The sequence below is a fragment of the Lissotriton helveticus genome, chromosome 5_1 (assembly GCF_964261635.1).
Source record: "Lissotriton helveticus chromosome 5_1, aLisHel1.1, whole genome shotgun sequence".
In the NCBI taxonomy this organism is placed as follows: domain Eukaryota; kingdom Metazoa; phylum Chordata; class Amphibia; order Caudata; family Salamandridae; genus Lissotriton; species Lissotriton helveticus.
Window position 1 is genome coordinate 1,430,452,109 of NC_136065.1, and position 24,966 is coordinate 1,430,477,074.

A 24,966-nucleotide genomic window follows, 5' to 3' on the forward strand; every position below is an offset into this window, starting at 1 on the left:
TCCACCCTATCTATCTTAGTCCCAGGACCCAACTCCACTCTACCCAATCTACTGTACTCCTACCCTAATCCACCCAAATCTACCCCACTCCACCCAAGTCTATCCCAATCCACTCCAATTAAATCTACTCCACTCCAATCCAATCCACCCCACTCCAATCTACCTTACCCCACTCCACTCTACTCCACTACAATCTAGCCCAATCTAACCACTCAAATCTACCTCACTATACCCAATATACCCTACTACAATCTATTCCTTTATACCCCACTCCACTCTAAACCAATATATGCCACTCCATGCTACCCCACTCTTTCCAACTCCACTCTAAACCAATCTACCCAACTCCATGCTACCCAAATATAATCTACCCCACCTCACACCACTAATGTTTAGTCATGCTGTACAACAGTCACACTGGTGTACAACATGGCTAAAACATATTGCCATAGGCAGACCCATTGGATTTTCCAATGCTTGTTTTCCTCTTTGGGGTACTTTGCGCTTATGCCTCGATAACCTTTTTCCATCATGATCATTCTAAAGGTATCCAGGATTTGTGAATTCCCCTGGAGGGGACCAAGAAAGAAGCCAAAATATAGCTACATTTTGGAAGGGAGGTTTGGGTAAAATGGGAAAAAGTGCTCCATAAGAAAGAGTGTTTTCTATTCCTAAATATGGCATCAACAAAAGGATTGCTGTGCTAAAATCACCATCTTCACATCTTTCAGGAACAATCAGAGCTGAATCAAAACAAAATGTTTTTAGCACAGTCTTTGGCATTTTTCTAAAAGGTATACCAATTTTCATGATTTTTGTGCTTTTAACCTACTTCCAATTTGAGGTGGAAACCGGTGTGATAGTAAGGGCTTGACACTGGAAAGTGTGAAACATAGAAAAAATTCTGAATTCAGCAACGGGTCATTTGAGTACCAGGTATTTGTAAAGCATGATATTACCCAGAAGGGTCTCCTGAAACTGACGAAGGAGCAGTCTGGGCAAAGCCACGGATTCACCTAGTTGAACAGCAAAGTCTTCAGCTTCTTGTGGAATTCAATAATTTGATAGGTGGCTTTGATGTGCAGGACACTCGTTCCAGGATTCAGGAACAAGGTAAGGGAAGGTATGACTGCTGGTTCTGGTGGTGCCTATGTGTGTGAGCAGGAGTCTGGCTGAGCACAGGTGTCTGGAATTGTTTCTGAAATGTAATGTGGTTCTTGACTTATGCTGGGCAAGTGTTGTGTAAAGCTTTGAATGTGTGCATGAGGAGTTTGAAGAGAGCTTGCTTGGGAATGGGGAGCCAGTGAAGCTCTTTGAGGTGTGGGGTGGAGTGCATTCAGGGTGGGAGGTTGAGGGTGAGTCTGGCTGCTGCGTTCGCTATGGTTTGGTGTCATCTAGTTAGTTTAGTGAGGGAGTCATTTAATATCGGGGCGAGTTCAGCACTCATGGGGTCGAGTCCTTTTGTGAAGATGAAGTGACGGCATATGTAGCTCTCATATCTGCCTTCTACCTATGCGATATACCTATGAAGACATAAGTAGCCTAAGATGTTCCTACTGGTTCATGTCTCTGCCTCCTTCAAAGTCCTGACTAATCCTATATTCATGCCAAGTGAACTTTTACTAACCCTTTTCGTGGCAGCCACCTGAGTCCCAGTAAGACGTGTCTTTAATGTGCCCTTTGTGGTGGTCTGATATTAAACATACACATTGTATGTTGCCAAGTAGATCAGCTGGGTAAACAAGTCCTTATATCATGAGCAAGTTTTATGACTTGCGCTACATGGCTAAAGTACCTGGTCATGCTTATCTACTCCACAAATGTACGTGTTGTAATCAAGTATACAGGTGAGCTTGTGAACTTCAGTCAATTGACTACAAACCATGACGTAGGAAGTACTCTAACCATGGATTGTAGTGCGAGCATGTGCACATCCTGCCTATCACAGAATTTGACTGCAAGAAGTTTGTTGGAATGCAAGGCAGTGCTCTGGGATTTTTGGAGCATCTTACAAATAATCTCCTGCTGGAACCCTCTGCTGCAACATCGAACTGTACCACATACCAGTGAGCCAGCTTTGTACAGCTCACTGAACTCCTCTTCTCCCGTGTAGAAGTTGTTAACTTAAATGCTATAACCTTTATGAAGGAATGATTGATTCGTAGCGTGGAATGGCAACCTACTAGATTTGGAGCAGAGTCCTTCTCTGTTTAATCTCTCAGACTGTACACCTAACCCAGTGCTTAAATTGAGCTAGTGGTTGACAGTTGGGGGCACTGGCACTTATTTCTGGGGGGCTGGCACTTATTTTTACTGAATCAGATATTTACTGTGTGCAAGAGAGAGAAAACACACACATCGGAAAGATGGAGGAAGCAAACGATGGCAAAAACAGAAAGCAGGAACCTGCAAGTGGGACATGGGATGTCAGGTTGTGGATTAAAGATTACTGCCCTTGGTATTAGGGCACCCACGTTTAATTGCACTGCTTGCCGGCTTCGGAGCAGAGCTTCTGACACCCTAATTTTTCTTTAACAAATGAATCACTGACTTAACCATTCAGGCATACACATTTTGATGTCATAAAGAGCTCATTTCCTTTGTATGTATTGCCTGAACAGAAACCATCCTTTGTACTTGACTTGTAAAGACATGCTGTATAGATAGGTGTTTTGTATTGTATGAAAGAATGCATGTATATGTCCTAGCGGGAAACAACCATTACAACGCAACTTTTACAACGCACTCCCATTACAACGAAATGTTTACAACGCAAAAACCATTACAACGCATGTATTTACAACGCATGTTTTTACAACGCAGGTACCTTTACAACGCATACCATTACAACGTAAGTATTGGTAAGTATATAATTATGTTTTAAATTTTATATGTTTGGGTTTTTTAAGGGGTATTTTTAGGGTTAAGGGTCAGTTTTCAGTTTTTGGGTAAAAGGGTATTTTTAGGGTTCAGGGTCAGTTTTCAGTTTTTGGGTAAAGGGGTATTTTTAGGGTTCAGGGTCAGTTTTCAGTTTTTGGGTAAAAGGGTATTTTTAGGGTTCAGGGTCAGTTTTCAGTTTTTGGGTAAAGGGGTATTTTTAGGGTTCAGGGTCAGTTTTCAGTTTTTGGGTAAAGGGGTATTTTTAGGGTTCAGGGTCAGTTTTGGGTTTTTGGGGTACAGGGGTATTTTTAGGGTTCAGGGTCAGTTTTGGGTTTTTGGTAAAAGGGGTATTTTTAGGGTTCAGGGTCAGTTTTGGGTTTTTGGGTAAAAGGGTATTTTTAGGGTTCAGGGTCAGTTTTGGGTTTTTGGGTTAAGGGGTATTTTTAGGGTTCAGGGTCAGTTTTGGGTTTTTGGTAAAAGGGTATTTTTGGGGTTCAGGGTCAGTTTTGGGTTTTTGGGTAAAGGGGTATTTTTAGAGTTCAGGGTCAGTTTTGAGTTTTTGGGTAAAGGGGTATTTTTAGGGTTCAGGGTCAGTTTTGGGTTTTTGGGTAAAAGGGTATTTTTGGGGTTCAGGGTCAGTTTTGGGTTTTTGGGTAAAGGGGTATTTTTAGGGTTCAGGGTCAGTTTTGGGTTTTTGGGGTACAGGGGTATTTTTAGAGTTCAGGGTCAGTTTTGAGTTTTTGGGTAAAGGGGTATTTTTAGGGTTCAGGGTCAGTTTTGGGTTTTTGGGTAAAAGGGTATTTTTGGGGTTCAGGGTCAGTTTTGGGTTTTTGGGTAAAGGGGTATTTTTAGGGTTCAGGGTCAGTTTTGGGTTTTTGGGGTACAGGGGTATTTTTAGGGTTCAGGGTCAGTTTGGGGTTTTTGGGGTACAGGGGTATTTTTAGGGTTCAGGGTCAGTTTTGGGTTTTTGGGGTACAGGGGTACAGGGTAAAAATAAAATAAAATTAAATTTAAATTAAATCAATTAAATTAAATTAAATTAAATTAAATTAAATTATTTTCAATTATTTTAAATTAAAAAAATTAATATATACTTACCAATACTTACGTTGTAATGGTATGCGTTGTAAAGGTACCTGCGTTGTAAAAACATGCGTTGTAAATACATGCGTTGTAAAAGTTTTTGCGTTGTAAAAATTTCGTTGTAATGGTATGCGTTGTAAAAGTATGAGTTGTAACGTCATACATCCGTCCTAGCTGGAGGCAATGTTTGTGGTAATATCAGGGAAATAAACAGGAAAATATGCCCCTAACCTGGTGGTCCAGTGAACTTGGGCCATTCAGTTTTCCCCTGGGAGTGCAAGTAAGGCAGAAACACACATTACAAAAATATTAGAGGGTTGGTCACTCTGACATATGGGCCGATTCTCTTGGGGAGGCCATATAATTTTGTGTGCCATTTTGTTTTCCACTAGGGGTGTGCATTTGCATCATCCTTAGGGGCACGATTGTGCCCCCAGGAGAAAACATACATTACTAAAAATATATATATGGCCCCAAAGAGGTGGCCCATATGTCAGAAGGGCTGACCCCCATTATGTTTTCCCCTGGGGGTGCAATATTTTTTTCCGCAAGGGTGTGATTGCACTCCCCCTGAGAAAAGCACACATTGCCAGAATTTTATATTTTCCCCACGGTAGTTGACCCGTATGTCACGTGGGCTGACTCCGCTCAAGATTGTATTATATCTTTTTTCTCCTGGCCAAAACAAACATTGCCAACATACACTGTTGCCCTCAGGAAGTCAGCCCATATGCCAGGGGGGCCAACTCCCTCCAAACATCAAACATTCCCATTTGTCTAGTTGTTCCAGTTAGTAGATTGAGGTGTATCTGCGATCCATGAGCAGGACATTTTTTGAGAAAGGCATTGCTGAAAAAAGTAGACTCTCCCCTTTCCACTGATGCGTCCCTCACACTGGGGTAGTCTGCCCATATTTCTACTCAACACAGGGTTGAGCACTCACTTGCTTCTTCTTCACCACTCCGGTGGAGATTTTTGATGTTGGCGTCCTTGCTACGGATTGAAATCACCGATGAGCTGCCAGGGTGCTGGGTGCTGAAGGAGAAGAGATTCCACTTTATTCCCACCCTTTACTTTGAAAAAAGAAATGAATCCTCTGGTGTAAGCACCAAATGTCCATTTCAAACCCTCTCCAGTGTTGGCCGATGGCCGCACTGGAGAGGTAGTGCGGGCATTGCCGGTGGCCTACGGCCGGACTAAAGGGCTCAAAAGTATATTTGCAAATGCATCATCTAAAATTCTTAGGGGCAGATTTATGTCGGACTTGCGCCACGTTTACGCCGCCGTTGCGTCACGCAACGGCGCAGAAACGTGGCGCATCCCTGCGACCTATTTACAACGTGACGCATCTAGGCAGATGAGTCATGTTGTCAATCAATCAATCAATCAAGGACATTTATAGAGCGCACTACTTACCCGGAGGGTCTCAAGGCGCTAGGGGGGGGGGTGCTGCTACTGCTCGAACAGCCAGGTATTGAGCTTCTTCCTGAAGGAGAGGTGGTCTTGGGTCAGGCGCAGGTCGGGAGGGAGGGAGTTCCAGGTCTTGGCGGCCAGGTGGGAGAAGGACCTTCCTCCTGTTGTCGTTCTTCGGATGCGGGGGACGGCGGCGAGGGCGTGACTGGCTGATCGGAGGTGGCGTTTGGGAGCGTGGAAGTTGATGCGGTTGTTGAGGTAGCTCGGGCCTAGATCGTGTAGGGCTTTGTGTGCGTGGGTGAGGAGACGGAAGGTGATTCTCTTGTTGACGGGGAGCCAGTGCAGGTCTCTCAGATGTCCGGAGATGTGGCTGCGTCGGGGGATGTCGAGGATGAGTCTGGCTGAGGCGTTCTGGATCCGCTGGAGTCTCTTCTGGAGCTTGGCGGTGGTTCCGGCGTAGAGGGCGTTGCCGTAGTCCAGTCGGCTGGTGACGAGGGCCTGGGTGACCGTCTTCCTGGTCTCGGTGGGGATCCACCGGAAGATCTTCCGTAGCATGCGCAGGATGTTGAAGCATGACGAGGAGACGGCGTTGACTTGTCTAGTCATGGAGAGGGAGGAGTCCAGGATGAAGCCCAGGTTGCGTGCGTGGTCTGTCGGTTTGGGTGCGGTGCCCAGGGCGGGGGGCCACCAGGAGTCGTCCCAGGCGGAGGGCGAGGAACCCAGGATGAGGACTTCCGTCTTGTCTGAGTTCAGTTTCAGGCGGCTGGTCGTCATCCACTCGGCTACATCTTTCATCCCTTCGTGAAGGTTGGCTCTGGAAGCGGCGGGGTCGTTGGTCAAGGAGAGGATCAGCTGGGTGTCATCGGCGTAGGAGATGATGTTCAGGTTGTGTTGGCGTGCGATGGGCGCGAGGGGGCTCATGTAGACGTTGAAGAGGGTGGGGCTCAGCGAGGATCCTTGAGGGATGCCGCAGATGACTTCGGTGGCCTCTGACTTGTACGGTGGTAGACGGACTCTCTGTGTTCTTCCGTCGAGGAAGGAGACGATCCATTCCAGTGACTTCTCCTGAATTCCGACGTTGCTGAGGCGCTGCACTAGGGTGCGGTGGCAGACAGTGTCGAATGCCGCGGAGAGGTCTAGGAGGATGAGGGCCGCTGTTTCTCCGTTGTCCATCAGGGCTCGGATGTCATCGGTGGCAGCGATGAGGGCGGTCTCGGTGCTGTGGTTGGCTCGGAAGCCAGACTGTGAGGGGTCGAGGGATCCATTCGTCTCGAGGAAGGCGGCCAGCTGTTTGTTGACGGTCTTCTCGATGACTTTGGCTGGAAACGGGAGGAGCGAGATGGGGCGGTAGTTCTTGAGTTCGGTGGGGTCCGCTGTTGGTTTCTTTAGTAGAGCGCTGAGTTCGGCGTGCTTCCAGCTCTCCGGGAAGGTGGCGGTGTCGAAGGAGGTGTTGATGATGTCCCGCAGGTGGGGTGCGATGACAGCGTCGGCCTTGTTGAAGATGTGGTGAGGGCAGGGGTCGGTCGGAGATCCGGAGTGGATGGAGTTCATCATGCGGACGGTGTCATCGGTGCTGATCGGAGTCCAGGCGCGGAGGGTGGTGGTGGGCGGCGTTGCAGCGGTCGTTGTGTGCGATGGTTGAATGCTGAAGCTGTTGTGTATGTCCGCGATCTTGTTGTGGAAGTAGGAGGCGAGGGAATTGCAGAGGTCTTGCGATGGGGTGATGTCGTTGTTTCCGGCGTTGGGGTTGGAGAGCTCTTTCACGATGTTGAAGAGTTCCTTGCAGTTGTGTGAGTTGTTGTCCAGTCGGTCCTTGAATGCAGTTTTCTTGGTGGCGCGGATCAGTTGGTGGTGCTTCCGGGTGGCAAGCTTGAGGGTGGTCATGTTGTCCGGTGTTTGTTCCCTTCTCCAGACTTTTCTGTTGTAAAGCCCTGCGCCACATGAAACCTGCGTCAGGTTTCATGTGGGCGTTCTGTTGCAGGGTGGGCGTTCCCTCGTAGAAAAGCCCCATAAAACTGACGCAGTGAAATCTACAAGATTTCACTGAGTCAGTTTTACGACGCTGCTGGGTCAAATCCTTACGCCTGCTTGAAGCAGGCGTAAGGAGTGACGCACCACGTTATGTATGGGTGGCCTCTGTACATTGCAGGAGTTGCGTCGCACTTGCGACGCTACTCCAGCAATGCACCGCCCGTACACCACAAGATGCGTCACGCATCTGCCCTTCCTTGTACCATGGTGCGCCGCATTGTAAGTGCGGCGCATCTGTGGTGCCGCAAGGAGGGAATTGCGTGACGCATCAGTTCTGGCGCATCCCTGCTGATTTGCAGAGATGCGCCAGAACTCATAAATCTGCCCCTTAATATTTAAAAATACTATGAAGATGATGTATAGGGAATACTATTTATGAAGGCGTAGCAAACATCAGGGATTTACACCCATCTGTATTCAATGGTTGAAGACAAATTAAGAGTCCCAGTACATGGCTTTAAAGCTCTAGATTCCAATTCTACAATTTCTGCAAGTACAATAATAAAATATAATCTATGCCCCCACCTGACATTCCTGCAAAACTCGCTGGTCAAATGCCACCTTTGCAAAACCAAAAAGAAACATGTTGCACCAGAATCAAACACCCCTTTATGATAACGTATCCTAAAGATGACTTTGGATTCAACGATAATAACAATGAAAAGAGAATAATAATTTTTAGAACTGCCAATAGCGTACTAACATAGTCACTAAATTGGCTAATCTACACAATGTAGGGGAAATATCTGAGTAAAAATGAGCCAGATTTGCTGGTCGAAAAAGTGCTCAAAAATTGCATACTGGCTTTTTGCAACCAGTAATTTATTTTGAAAACCGACCTCTGTACTAATAGGTCTACACATAATATAGGGAATCTGAGGGGATCGCACAATGACCTTTCTAAATTGAATTCATTAGACAGGTTGCAAATTGGGATTCCTTCCAATTGGCTACACTTAAAGGGATGGTGGCAATCAATCGAGAGCAGAAAATAGTTCCCCCCCAAGTATTTCAAAATAGATTTTTAAAGCAGCCAGAGTGTCTTACAAGAACCTGGATGCTTTAAAAAAAGTTTTTTTCAATTTTGAAAAGCTTTACTGCGAGTAGGCAGTGATACTCATGGACTGCTGCCTACTCATCCTGAAGATGCCAACATAATTCCCATAGGGGGAGGGGTTCAAAGTGCATCTCTTTCTGAATTGCATGTATGACAAACAATGAGTGCCTTTATCACGCATGCTGACACAATGTGGCCTGAACAATGAACCTGCCTGCACCATGTACGTCTTAAACACATATGTCACTACCAAGCATATGCATAGGAATACATTAAAAGTTCTGTTACCATGCATACCATTACCACACATACCATTACAACAAAAGCAATAATTGATGTAGAAATCAATGTTTTAGAACAAAAAATGTTTTTAAAACATTAACATTGCAAAGGTAAAAATAGAAAACATCAAATAAAGTAACATGATACATTTCACACACAAACCATCATATCTAAATATCAGTATAACTTCAATAAATGCATGTCCATGAATTCCGTTTCTACAGTAGTCTTTCCTGTATTTCAACCCTCTCTGTGCCGCTTGAACCCAATCAAAATAGATGTCGTAATGTGCCGGAAATTATATTCAACAGTCAACTTTCAGTTAAAAAAAGAAAAAACAGTTTAGCCAGACACTGGCTCACGTGAAAAAATACAATGCAAAACATATTTTATTTTGAAGTATAGAATTCCACACAGAAACGTATAAATCCAGCCGCCCAACATTTTGTAAACAATGGCACACTGACTTTGCTTGTGACCACATGAGCACAGAGAGAGAAGGAGACCAGGGACAGTTTTCTTCCACACAGTGCCTTCTATGTGCTTTAGTAAGTACAACACTTACAAAAAAAAAACATACTTTGTATTAACACCATAAATTGGAATAAGGTTTATTGCTAGGTACTTTCTAAATATTTCACAGATTATTTCCAGACTATTTGTAGTTTCTAATTTGTCTACATTAACTGGAGACAAAGCAATCTAAGTTAGTATTGTAAGCAATTTACTTGAAGTAAAAAAATGACATAGACAGGCTCTTTTGGAAAAATTAAATTGTTTAAGTAAATAGATTTCAAACATATTATTGGGTACATTACTTACAACAGGGTAGGTGTAGGACAGTTGCTTTTGGACAAAACAAGTATCCTAACTCAGCAAGGGGCATAACTCTAGGCAGCTGCTGGACAGTGGCTGGGGCAAAATTAGTATTCTAACTCCGCTGCAGGGTATATCTCAGGGAAGGTGGGGGACAGTAACTGGGGCACAAATTACGATCCTAACTCCACAGGGGCGTACCTCATGGCAGGTGCTGGACAGTGACTGGGGCAAAATTTTGAAAAATTAGTATTCTAACTCAACCAAGGGCATAACTCAAGACAGGTGCTGGACAGTAACTGGGGCAAAAATTACTATTCTAACTCCACTGGAGGCATATCTCAGGGCAGGTGCAAGACAGTGACTGGGGCAAAAATTACTATTCTAACTCTAACTTGGTATAAAATTTAAAAAAACGCCCTTAGTTGAGGATTACTTGTCAAACAGTAAATTGCAATTTGAATTAAGAAAAATAACAGTGTGATGCTTTGTGCCTCCTGAATGTGTGAATGAGTTTTACACATCAATTACTGAATATGAGTACTTAACACAAAATGAAGACAAATTGGCCTCACTACTAAATTATTTTGAGGACACATGGATTGGTCATCTAAGCAGGTCGAATCACAGGAAGTAGCCAATGATCCCCACTGACTGGTGGAACTGTTACACAACCTGCTTGGAGAGAGGTGCAGAACGGAGCAAAGACTAAAAATGCATGGCACAACTTCTTCAATAATTCATTGGCAAACATCACCCAAACCTATTTACCTTTCTTGGAAATTTTGAAGAAGGAGCAAAGTTTCCAAGAAATGAGAATCACACATTCTTTTACAGGTAGTCCGAACATCTGTGTTTCACAAAAAAAGCAAAGGAATGTCAGAAAGAATATTGGTAAAAATCAAAGCATTTTATTTGGTGGGTGCCACAGATTACTAAATAAATTGCCATTTTTTAAAACAGTTTTTGAACAAATAAACATTTTAATCTGGGGGCCTTCATGAAGATGCCTTCTGTCTACAGCCCCTGGTGACTTTTTCAAACCACCTGTTTTATAAAAACGCATCCTCAGTGTTTAAAAAAAGGTTAAGCTTAACTCCCATTTCGAAACTGTTCTGAAAAAACAAAACTGTGCTCCTTTCTTCGTTATGTTCCTAAACAAAAGTTACTATTTAAAAAAAAATAATAATACCAGTGTAAAAAAAACTAAGAGTTATACCATGCCAGAAAACCAAACATGCCCCTTTCCATAACATTGAATTCCATGTCAAATACTCCAAACGAAATCCATCAATGATTTCCATCTGTGTCCAACATCGACGTAAGTTCAGTTCTGCTTTGAATTCCAAAGTTGTTCAAAAACACGTTGCAATTTTAAAAAATATTTCTTATTTCAAAAAGGTGTAAACAATTAACGCAACCTGCATAAGAAAGAAAAAGTGGTAAAAACAGGAAAAATATGCAATACTGTGTTTACTAACTTGTAACTACCTCTTCCACACTGACCTTACAGTAAAGCTAGTCAAATATACACTTTCACAACAAAATAAAATTGTCCGTACCAGACCACAGCTCTTTCTTGCTTCTGATCTTCACCGCAATACTCCACTGACTGTAGAAACAAATGCGTATCACGTCTGAAAGTAAAAACTAAAAAAGGACAGTTTCTCCCATTGAAGGCAATGGCAAAGCGTGGGAAAAATGTAAAAACATTTTATAAAAATGATATGGTATTTGTGTACATTTTATAATATTTTTGAAAATTCCATTACAGGTTATAGTATTTATTATATTTTTCCCAGATTTTTAAATAATGTTTTAATAAATATTTGTATACAAAACATTGTGTTTTTCCATATGTTTGTAAATTCATTCATACAAAATGTTGAATTAATTTTTAAAACCCTGTACAAAATGATAGGAGTGATAATTAGTTGTAAATTACGTTGTTCTAGTTCTCTATAAATTAACGTTCAAGTATGAAAATGAATACCCAAGTATTAAATCACTTCCCAGCCCAATACCCCTTTTTCCCTAGCACCATGTGCCTAAAATTTGGTGTTACAATCAAATATCCATATTTTGACAATTAATATTATATTTATTTATATTAAAACTTATTCTCAGGCCTTAAAATTGACACTTGAGTAGGAATTCAGTTCCCCACCCAAAATCCCTATATCCCTTGCATCCCATGCCTAAAAGATGGTGTTGCAATCAATGTTCCCTCAAATTTTGTTCCTCCATGTGTGGCAATAAATGATCTCTGTACACCACAGCAAAAGTTCAGTGCACCAAAGACATGCATCAAATCGCTTTGCAAGCGAGTACAATGCATAAGCTATCAAATGCCTAAATTAGATTTTTTTGATGAAGATTGCCATCTGAGTGTCCATAAAAAGACAAATATCTTTACGTTCACTTGACAGATGCTCTGTCACCTCTTGAGGTCTCTACACCTGAACAGTGTAATATGTACGTCCTAGCAGTGTAAATACCCAGATAGAAAGGTTCTAACCACATTACTGCCCTAATTTCAGTAAATTCCACATCACTGAACATTTTCTCTGTGCTGAAATCAAAGCTTGGTTTCACTCTCCTCTCACAAATAAGCTGCTTCTAGGTAGTTGTTGAGTTTGTTGTTCCATGAAGCCAACTCTAGCTTATGGTTGCTATGTCTACCTACAGCAATAAGATATTATTCTTTGTGATATGTGAACAAAAAGATGGCTGATGGCCCTTTAAATCAGGCCTTTGTTTTGGGGCCAACTGGAACCCAAATCAGGAAGCCCCCTCACCACTTGACAACATACAGGATCACCTGAATGTCTCAAGGAATCACCTTTCATCTATATTTGAAACCATTACATCTTAAGAGTAAACGGTCGGGAGAAACAAAAAGCCATGTTATAAAATGTAACACAGAGATTGTGGTTGTCCGTATGAACAAGGCTGTATTACTTCCCAAAGGATCCTTTTTTTGCAATCTTAGAATAACAGATTGAGAAAACAACAATAAGGATTGAAACCCATGACTTACAGTTTCCATGCAGCTCCTTGATGCCTGTAAATAGATCACTGTGTTATATTAGAAGGCTTGCAACTTATTAACTGGATATAACAAAATTACTTCAGCATCAAACGCAGTAGCCCACTTACCTCTCTAAATAAAATAAAAATATATGATCTGCACGTTACATGATGTGCAGGCATTTTAAACCTCTATGCTACTTTGTGAGTTAAAACTGTGACTAGACAAAACACAGAACCCTCCCAAAATGGTGTTAGCCACTAGATATATATTGTTGCTATTACAATCCCTTCCAAACTGTTGGGCACACAATGATCTCTGCAGCAGTGGTCTTAAGCCTGTAAGACATTGTAAAATGCAGCTTCTTTGTGACCAACTAAGCAAGCAAGAAAGGGTTTACTGTCACATGTCCTTGTTGCCAATTTATTTGCACAATATATTTTTTTAATATATGTATATGTCGACTGTCAGACTCTGCTTTTCACGCTCTGCTTCTGCTGACTCAACCCCTTTTCCTCTGCCATGTCTTGACCCCTAATTTATGGGTAACCAAAGTAATTTTTTTTTCATATTGCAGCTCCGGAGTCTATGCAAATATTTAATTTCACAGCGCTTCCTTTTTCTGCATTATAACATATAAAAGCACCTCCAAATACAAATCAGTAGGTGAGCTGCACAAAATCCACTTGCGCGTTTATTTGATAAACTATAATGTTGCTCCAGAATAATAAGAATCTAGGTTACATACTGGGTACACATAACAACTGGCTTGCCGCTTGATTTGCTCTCACTCAGAGACAGGACAATTTGCATGACTCTGTGACTGGGCCAGACAGGACGTGGCTGGTCGCCCCTTCTGTAGCCCCAAAAGGGATAAAAGGCAGACTAAGATGGATGTGAGGAAGCTGCAAGGCCCAAGGATCTGCCGGTAGCTCGAGAATCCTTTAAGCATTCAAGTGCTGAGTCTGCCTGGTCACCGAACAGACAACTGCCATCAAAGGGCATATCCATCGAAGAAGACTGGACATCGCCTGAGAAGCCAGAAGTCCTAAACCACGCTTAGCGTCTAACATCTACCGATGTGTCAGTCATTCTGCCCAGTGAGTCAGTGATATCCAGTCAACATCGTACGGCGAATTTGGCTGTATCTCTCCCGTCTGCCACTGCTTGAGAGAGAACGGCCCGGGCCTCTTCCGGGCACTGAGGCAGCACCTGCGTGACCATATCCCAGATAGTATAGAAGTAGCGGCCCAAGAGTTATTAACCGACCGCAATGCCAAGCTGGAGGAAGAGAACATTTTCTTCCCAAGATGGTCTAGCTTCTTGGATTCCCTATCTGAGGGAGCAGAAGGAAATGTGCCTTTTGATGAAGATGCTTGGACTTGGGAGGGGCATTTGGTCTGGAACACTAGGCCACCCAGATCGGGTGGTGGCAGGCAATCGTCCTATCCACAGAAGCCCCCCATGCCGGGCTTGATCCAAGTGCCGAGAAGGACATCCTTGAGGGCTTGAATGCAAAAGGGGTTCAGAAGAGGAAGCCACAGGCTGAAGCACCTCTGTCAGGAGGTTAGTCCTGACTGTCACCATAGGGAACTCAAGGCAGAGGATCCCGGCTGCCCTCTCAGGGATCTCCCTCCTCCGTAGCCACAGAAGCGGGAGAAAGCAGGCCAGTGCCAGGGGAAGTGTCCAGACCACTGGCATCACCCAGGTCCATTCTCCAACTCAGTCCCTTAAGCTGGTGAGTTAAAGGGTGCAGCGACCCCTCCCAGTCCTCTTCCTCGCCTTCTGGTCCAAAAGGAATGCCAGGATCGAACACAGGGATGAAAGTCTCTTTGGGCAACAGCATCGACATCAATCGACGTCGGTCCTGCTCCGCATCCACTTCGGGGACCGTGCCGACCAGGGGCACGGTCGACGCCAAGAGCGTCGGGATCAACATCGGGGAAGGTCGAGTGAAATCAACCGGCATAGATCCAGGCCTAGATCCATGGGGACCCTCCGGGGCCTGAAGTCCCAGGGCCCCCACTGACTCTGCGGGACCTAAAGGTGCGCCTGCAGAGCAGGGCTGACCAAATATGAGGTACATAGCATGATAGAACTTCTGAATTTGGGCAGGAGACGCTCCAGCTCCCAGAAAGGGAGGGAGGTGCAGAGCCGTTACAGTAGTAGTTTCCGGAGCCTTCAAGCAAAGAACCTCCGGATCCCGCATCATGTCGGCCTACCAATGGGGAGAAGTCAAAGAACGCCTGTGTTTCTTTGACTTTTTCTTGTGTTTCTCTGACTTACCCAAAGATCTCCGCAATGACTTCGAGTGCAAGGAGTGTGGGCTCCGCGACCCTTCAAGACCTTCCCCTCGAACGAGAGAGACGCAGAGCCAAGCACCGGGCCTCCAGCAGCTTTCAGTATCGCTCCCTCAAAGCCTTCTGGTTCATGGCCTGGCACTCAGAGCACAACTTTGGGTCATGGTCATGCTCCAGACACCAAAGGCATATGAGTTGTGGATCCATCACAGACATCATCTGATGGCAGGAACTGCAGGGCTTGAGGCCGGTTCTACGCTGGGACATCCTCGACGCACCAGGAGTCTACGACTCGAAAAAGACAAAAAGTCAAAAAAAGTTAGCCAAAAAGTGGCTAAGGGTAGCTCTCTTCGGATCTAGACTGGCGCGGAAAAAGAAAGAATTGATGTCAGCACACATGGGCGGTGTCTATGTAGGTTGAGCGACATCATCTCGGGCCCACGACACAGCCGACAGACACTGAGCCAAGCAACACCACCTAACAACGTGCAGGGGTAATGCTGAAGAAAAAATCTAGTGATCCAGACTGATGCCTGGGGAAAATTCTAAGGTAAGGAATATACAACTAACTGTCTCTATCAGATGTAGCTTATTTAGACTTAAGCAATATTTACAGATATGGTCAAAAAATGCTATTTGGTCTTTTAGTCTGTATAGAATGTTGTTCTTTGCTAGGTGTTGTAATTTAGTCATCTAATGCGTATGTGTTGATATTACATAAGCATGACTGAGTATACAGATCTTGGCAACCTACAAGGACGTAGCCAACCATCAATGACAATGTGAACTTGTCTTCTTTGAATCCGAAATGTTATGAAGCAGTGCATTTTGTCTGAGGGTAACAAAGGGCAGTAATTTATGGTCCTTAAAAATTGCCAACCATACAGCCAATAACACGACAGCTCTGAGAAAGCAAACAGCAAAAAATATTCAAGCAATAGTCTCTCGTGATCCACAACACAAGAATTGGTAATTTAGGTATAGTCCTGCTCTGTGGGGTTTAGTGACCAGTATCAATTCTGTATCACACAAGTAGGTCCTTGTCTTGTGTGCCAGGCAAGGAGTCCAGTTTATAATCTATGTGCAATCTGGTCTGCCATTTAACTAAGGTCTCATGGTGAACTGGTTGGCAATGCAAATTAGCGATTAGCACATTATAGATCCCAAGGATTGTGACGTGCCCAGTTTTGTAATATAAAAGAAGCTCGAGATTTCTTAAGGGTGATGTGTCTATTTCCAACCTTTCTTGCAATGTACCAGGTGTCAATATTTCCTATTCCTGAATTGGGGTAAGTTTTCAACTTAACTCCTCAATTGATTTCAGTAACGCTTATCATATATTTCGGGCCTTTCTAATGGAAGGCTCTAAAAAGGTAAACAGAAAGCATTTAAAGTGGATCCGCTTTTGTACCAGAAGCTAGTGTAAACTCTTGAGAAGAGGAGTGGTAGACTGCTGGCGGGATATATTAAGTTATAACCTCGCTGTGACATTTTGTACCATCTGAAGCCTCTGCACCGGGTAGTGAACCAAACCCAGGTAAAGATCATTTGTGAAGTCCAGCCTTGCAGTGATTACTGAATGAAAATTCAAAAAAACGGGTGTTTTCGGGTACGATTTTACAGATTTTTTTTTAATCCTCAGGCGTGGAAAGCAAGTACTGGTCAACATCACAATTTGCAGATGAAAGGAGAGATCACTATCATACTTAACTCCTAGGTTCCATATGAGATCAGCAGGTGAAGGCAGTTCTCATAATTCAATCGTGAACCATGCACTCAGTCATGGCAGGTTTTACTCACAGGTGGGTGTTGCGCATTGGGGGGTGGGGAGGCTTAAGTTAAAAAGTAAACTTACCTTTCCGGGTCCCCCATCGACTCTGCTCCTGACCTGCTCTCTTGCTGTATTGCCTCCAGCAGGAACAGGAAGCAGGCAGCCTCCCTCCCCTTCCCTAAGCCAATCACAATGCTGCAAAGGCAGTGTTGTGATTGGCTGGGGCGTCGCCCAGCCAGGCACCTATGGGGAGGCCATTTTCTCCATGTGCCTACATGGAGAAAGGGCAGAGTGTGCATGAGTGGTTTGGGCGGCCCAAGAGGGCCAACCAAACAGTCAACGCCATGGGAAAGGCAAAGGACTGTCCGCAGTACATGAGTTCAACTCATAATACGGCCGGCGGTCCTTGTGCGGGTTTGGTGCAGCTGTGCCAGTGGAGAGCCGGCACAACTGCACCAAACTCTTAATCAGCCCCTATGCTCGGCCCTGTCAGAAAAAAATAAAGTGGAATGAGGCTTGTCTGCCTCTGCAGCCAAAGCCTCATGCAATTTTATTGTGCAGAATTATCACTCTCTAAAATTAGGTCCTGTTCTCAAAAAACAGGTATGAAAAAGCTGACCTACTTGGATTCCTGCAGATTGGAGTTCCATCTTGAGGTAATTCTGCTCCACACAACTCGAATGAGGGCCCAAGGTCCTCATTATGAGCGGGCCCCTAAATGGTGTTTAACCTGACAATATTTAGCAAAAAATCCATAATTGCGATTTATGGTAACAGGAGTTACCACACATATCGCAAACACCAGAATCTCTCGTAATGAGGGCTTAAGTGTTTTATCCATTTAGAGCCTCCAGAAAGTATGTGAAACTAATGAGTCCTTAACTAGCGGCTCCGTGAAAATAATTCTCTATCTGATGACACACTGGCGCCTCATAACGATCAAAATTGCTCCAGAACATTGAAGTTCATCTTCTCGATTGTATTAAATTCCCTTGCCTCGCAGCGCTCCTGCTGGTGGCAGTGCGGCATATGGGAAGCGTTGGCAGGACTTCTTATTAGCTTCTGCGCTGAAGCCAGTCATCACTGCAGCCCATGGGAGGTAAACAACAGATGACGTGTTTGGGTTCGTTGCAGTAGGCACAGCTGAGCGGGCCGTATCTGGGCCAGGGAGCGGATGCCAGTTGTCACTGTGCCGATGTTTATGTGCTGCTGGGGCTAAGCAGTCTGTAGAATTATGCCCGGGCCCCGGGAGGCGCAGACATAAACAACAATTTATTTTATTTTGTCACGAGTAAGTAAGATGTATTTGCCCAATAAAGACTGTGTCTGCGTTGCCAGTCAAGTGTCTTCTCGGTAGCACAATCGAGTAGGACAGAAAAGCTGCTGCTCCCTACGGCTCCTGCGTTTTGCTGCATTTTCTGTGGTTTCATACAGACTGGATTATTTCTTTCTAAAAGATTGAACTAAAAACAAAATGTTACTTTCGTCTCTGGAGTTGAAACAGTCTTCATTATTTGATGCAGTGTAGAATGGTCCATGTGACAGGCATGGCTATGATTCATCCTGCTGAAGCTTGATATGGGGCTGTGCATGCTTCTGAAGTCTGTAGAGGTCTCCACTGTGTATAACCGTATATTTGTAACAAATTCCTGAGCATTGATCATGTGCTAAAAAGGGCTACAAACCCGAGGGCCTTCATAAATGTTATGTTTCTAACCCGTTAATGGGCGAGGGCATGTCTAAGCACTATAATTGTTGCGAAATCAGTGTGAGTGACACCCAGGTAAAGGATGAGCCATTGTGTTTGTGTCCATGGGTCACTGGAGAAGACTCTGGATCCTGCATCACTAGATAATGGGCCATCCCATTGCTGTGGATCCCACCTCACTACCCGCCATACCATCCCAATGCTGTGAATCCCACCTCACTACCCTCTAGACCATCCCTATACTCTGGATCCCACCTCACTACCCTCTGGACCATCCCAATGCTGTGGGTCCCACCTCACTATCCTCCGTACCATCCGAATGCTGTGGATCCCACCTCACTACCCCCGTACCATCCCAAAGCTGTGCATCCCACCTCACTACCCTCCGTACCATCCCAATGCTATGGATCCCACCTCACTACCCTCCGTACCATCCCAGTGCTGTGGATCCCACCTCACTTCTCTCCGTACCATCCCAATGCTGTGGATCCCACCTCACTACCCTCCGTACCATCCCAATGCTGTGGATCCCACCTCACTACCCTCCATACCATACCAATGCTCTGGATCCCTCCTCACTACCTTCCATAACATCCCAATGCTCTGGATCCCACCTCACTACCCTGAATACCATCTCTATGCTGTGGATCCCACCTCACTACTCTGTGGACCATCCCAATGCTCTGGATCCCACCTCACTACCCTCTTTACCATCCCAATGCTCTGGATCCCACCTCACTACCCTCTGTACCATCCCAATGCTCTGGATCCCACCTCAGTACCCTCTGTACCATCCAAATGCTGTGGATCCCACCTCACTACCCTCCGTACCATCTCTATGCTGTGGATCCCACCTCACTACACTGTGGACCATCCCAATGCTCTGGATCCCACCTCACTACTCTCCGTACCATCCCAATACTGTGGATTCCACCTCACTACCCTCCGTACCATCCCAATGCTGTGGTCTCACCTCACTACCCTCCGTACCATCCCAATGCTGTGGATCCCACCTCACCACCATCCGTACCATCTCTATGCTGTGGATCCCTCCACACTACACTGTGGACCATCCCTATACTGTGGATCCCATCTCACTACACTGTGGACCATCCCAATGCTCTGGATCCCACCTCACTACCCTCGGTACCATCCCAATGCTCTGGATCCCACCTCTCTACCCTCTGTACCATCTCTATGCTGTGGATCCCACCTCACTACCCTCCGCACCATCCCAATGCTCTGGATCCCACCTCACTACCCTCCATATCATCTCTATGCTGTGGATCCCACCTCACTACCCTCCGTACCATCCCAATGCTCTGGATCCCACCTCACTACTCTCCATACCATCCCAATGCTCTGGATCCCACCTCACTACCCTCCGTACCATCTCTATGCTGTGGATCCCACCTCACTACACTGTGGACCATCCCAATGCTCTGAATTCCACCTCACTACCCTCCGTACCATCCCAATGCTCATGATCCCACCTCACTACCCTCCGTACCATCTCTATGCTGTGGATCCCACCTCACTACCCTCCGTACCATCTCTATGCTGTGGAATTGTAATGACCTACTTCTCTGTATGTTTTGGTGCTTCTGTCAGTCACCAGGTCATTACTTACCACATCCTTTCTCAGGTTCCAGAAAGACACAACATTTCACAATACTTACCCAAGAAAGGAATAAACATTGACAACATATAAGACCATTGCAGAGGAGCTCGCAAATAACAACAAGTCACAACACCTCCACATCTGAGAGGGTACGCAGAGCAAGTCACAACACCTCTCTATCTGAGAGGGTACACAGTGCATGCTCCTCCTAGTAATGTATTGGATAGAATAATTAGAATTTAGACATCCCTGATGGGAGTCGATTTCCCTTCCGTATCAACAATTACCCATTAGAGGGGAATCGCCCATCCCTCTGTAAGTACTTGGTAAAAAAGGGTCCCGACCTTCCCTCACAAGGAATGCAAACAAATGATATGCTATAGGGTTTCTTTATTACATGATAATAGGATGACAAAAGAAAGAAATAACTAAATATCACAGTGAACATTTACAGCAGTCACCAGCACATACATATACATAGAACCTGAAAATAAAAGACATAGTTAGATACCATAAGCACACCTGGAACACCTCACCATAATCTTAGGCGTCTTGTCATCTAAAGAAGGGTCCGTCTCTCTTTCCCTCTCTGGTTGGGTCCGGACTCTCTGTTGCACAAACACGTCTGCACGTCTGCACCGTGATGTATCATCAGACCGCCAAAACACCAGAATAGCATCTCAGCTCAGCATCCCAGCTCAGCATCTCTCAGCATCTCAGAATCTCTGAATCTCTCGGACCCCCTTTCTCTAATATAGAATGCAGCTCTCCATTGAAGTTTCTAGCTAACTCCGCCTACAGTTCTCATGGGATTCCTGTACCACCTCGTACCAAGAGCACAACAAGCAGCTGGCCAAGCGTTTTGCTCTGACTCGGCACAAAGAGAGCACATTCCACCCGAAAAGAACCGGTCCTGTCTGGTTCACTACTAGTGAACAACACATGTAATCTCAAATATAACCTCTCACCTACAGAGGCTCAGAAGATGGCTGCAGTTTAGAATATGGAGTTGCTCAAGCATAGGCCTCCACTACTTGGAAAGCAGAATTATATTAGACCACGTGAAAGCCAATAGGCTAAAGTCATAATTCACCTAACTCAAATAACACTATGCACTTAATCCCTCAGTATCCATTATGGAGCACCTGTGTGCACCATCACCAACAACACTGCACCTTGACATCCCATACATTCTATTCTTTGGCAAGATTATTCTAATGCAAGACCATCCTACATTAAGGCTAAAGTAACATAGCACACTAAAATCAGTACACAATGGTGGTGATCGAGGGTCATCACAGATCATCAGACCACTAAAGTGGCTCATGCACTACAGGATCCCACCTCACTACACTGTGGACCATCCCAATGCTCTGGATCCTGCCTCACTACTCTATGGGCCATCCCAATGCTCTGCATCCCACCTCACAACTTTGTGGAACATTCCAGTGCTCTGGTTCCTAACTCACTAATCTATGGACCATCCCAATGTTGCCCACTGACTGCTGACCTCTCAATTCAAGAGCAGAGTACCAGGTCGAGGTAGTCAGTGGTTCTCAGCACAAATTGATGTTGTCCTACCAGCAGTGGACGCTTGCAGCTGACAGAAGTAAAGGAAAATGGTTGTACAAGAGAGCCAACATCACTCCACCATCTTTTTCTAGTCTGCAGAAAGTAGAAACCTAAGAGGCAAGCCCATCATAAGCTATTCGATCACCCAGGCTCGAGCTTTTAAAGACCTGTGGAGCAAGCTCTTCCTTTTGCGGAACACAACATTGAAGAACAACTTTCATTTTCCATGTAATGTTAAAATAGCAGTGAATAACTGCATATGAAGTCGGGCATTCATGCTATAACATTAACATTAATACATTTAGGAAATATGAAACATCATTTGCCAATCGGCATCTGCACCTCAATACCAAGGTGCTCAGGAAGACTCATTTCATTAGATCATGTATTTGTTGGCACTGGACTAGCCTAAAGCTTCTTTTTCGGTGATTTGCAGCACGGCCGCCCTCAGTAGACTTATCTCTGTTAAAGGGAGTAGCCCTATCCAGGTCTGTTGCAACTTTAAGGGAGGTATTTGCATCCATATAATATCAGTACCGTAATCTTACTCTGGAAAAAAGGTTTCGCAACATTAAGAAACAGCAGCGTGAGCTGGACCCCTAATGCTGTCCAACAGACAAAAACAATTTTAAAAAAACAGAAAATTAAAAAGGGACCATATAAAAACAGTAAACATGAGCAAAATAGATGAAGCACAGAAAACAAGCATTTGCAATATAATCGGTCTCGGCTTTGGGACCTTATATGTATTTAGCTATGCAGCACATTAGCCTGGGTGCTGAAACATCTATTGTTCTTTAACATGGAGGGAAAGTAAGCACCAAACAGCATGACACACCAGGTATGGGAACACATGGAGAAAAATATTGCCTGTCAGCGGGAAATGATATAGTCTAAAGCTCGGTTTTTAATAGAAAATCAGGGCCTTCGGAGGTCATATCACTGAAAATACAAGATTTGAAAAAATGTCTACGGGTGCTTGTGGAAGATAATTTCTATGGGCAGGAATCTAGAGAATGCTAAAGTAATTCTGGTATTTTACTGACCTCTGCTGGTCGTTTTCTATCAAGAAAGCGCCAGCGCCAGGACACCTCCGGGTAACAGAGCGCTCTACAAATGCCCAGCGCCAGGACACCTCCGGGTAACAGAGCGCTCTACAAATGCGAAAATAAATAAATAAATAAATAAATAAAGTTAAACAGAGGCAGTTGCTAGAAATTTTTTAAAAAGAAAGTCGCTCAGCAGAAAGCAATTCTGGTATTTTACTGAACTCTACTTGTCGTTCTCTATCAAGACAGCTAAATAGAGGTAGTTCAACAGAAAAATAAGTCCCTAAGTGGAAGCAGACAAGTCCTAGGGCTCATCTCCAAAGCCCACAAAGAACCTACACATATAAGCATATACTAAAGTATATACAAGAGGTATTGAATGCTCGCCCTAAAAAGGGAAAAAAGTAAAGGCAGTCAAAATAGCAATAGTAGGAGACTTGATTTGGAAGCTAGGCAAGAGAATGACTAACTCCTAGTGGCACTCACAAGTATTAAAAAGCTGACTTGTTTTCAACGGGTAAAGTGAGGTCAATCTCACGAGGTTTCTGGAGAAAAAAAGGCATCCCACATATGTTTGTCATGTGACTGTCCACATTCTGGACATATGTAAGGTAAAGTCTCACATGGTAAAATAAACACACGCACACAAAAAACATTGGGATCTCAGCACTTTTCATTCGTGAAAAGCATTGTGAGAACCCAATATTAAGGCAGAGACAAATTTCATATAAGGCTTGCGTACTGTGGACTATACACATTTTCTAGTGAAAATTACTCAATTGCAACTGGACACAGCGCATTCTACCAGAAAATCTCTATTGGGACAGGTGGGTTATTAGATTCAAGACATCCATCACCACTTAAGGAACATATAGAGAGAGCTAACATCCGATCTAGGCACTTACCAGGAAGGAAGCGCTCCTGAGTTCTGGGGAGTGGGTTCCTTGGGCATCTCTGGGCATCGTTCTTGGGTTTCGTGAAAGGAAGCCAAGGAACATTCCCGATCATATCACCAGTATCACCAAAACATCAGCGCACACTGGAAGAAACGGGTTACTTATACAACAAGCATTTTGTAGCTTGAAACAGCTTTAAATTCATAGACTCTGCATTATTGTGACTTATATAGGTTACATCCAGAAATATTCTTCAAAATACTCACATTTTTATTTTAAGTGTCGAACATTAAGCTGAAAACAAGTCTGCATGTGCACACCTAATGTAATACATATTTGATTTCTGGAGGGCGAAGGGACAGTGTTAACATAACAGCGCTAATGAGCTTCCATGCCAGATGAACATTAACTGTTGGTCAACAACGCTCTAAACAAGCCTTGGAACGCGGAGTGCGAAAAACACCGCAAACTCCACGAACGGAGTTCACTGCCCAGGCTTAGCTTTAAATAGGATCTGGTGCATAAGTATAATTGTCTTTCACAAGTGAGCATTGCAGAGCCATAGCTACAGAGATGAGGGAATTGCTGCTCTACTCCCCTGTGCCTGTGCTCTTTGCACTGTGTTGCAAAGGTTTTTGTGTTGCATTAGGCGGGTGCAAAGGTTCAAGGGGCAGATGTATGAAGCTCACAGGGGTTCCCAAACGCCGAAATTCGCAGAATTTCGGTGAGTGCGAACTCATTTTCGCTAAATGGTATGGATGTAGGAAATTTGATTGAAAAATAAGGATTCCTTATTTTGCAATTGCATTTAAGGAATCGCAAATGTTGCGATTCCTTAAATGCAATGTATGAAGCACCCAAGTTGTGCGATTTCTCATTAAGAAATCGCAAATTTGCGATTTCTTTCACAAAAGCACTTTTTTGCATTTGTGAAGGTGCCATGTGGCGCACATACATGCCCTTAGGGCATGTATGTGCGCCATATGCGCACACATGTGAATTTCAGGGGTGCATCAGGGTGTCCTTATGACACCCTTGCACCCTTGAAATTATTCTCAATTTGGGATTCTCAAATTGCGAATCGCAAATTGAGAATAACTTCACATTCATTCCTATGGGCCTCCTAGAAGTTTGGAGGTGACAGATTCATCTAGTCTCTGTATGCTCGAGGTTATGCTAATGCTCCAGAAAACCTTACAGGGCATTTTAGAGGTTTCAGTTTTAAATAATGACATTTTAAAAAACACAAAGTAACCAATCTAAGAATATATTAGGGGAGTTGACTCAGATTAAAGGCCTAATGCCCACTCTAGTAAGATCAGTGGAAATTCAGGAGGATATTGAAGAGGATGGGGAGGACGAAGTGGTAAAGGAGGATGAAGTGGTAAGGGAGGAGGAAGTGGTAAGGGTGAGCAGACCTAAAAAGGAGGAACCAACAGTATATATCTCCCGCTGT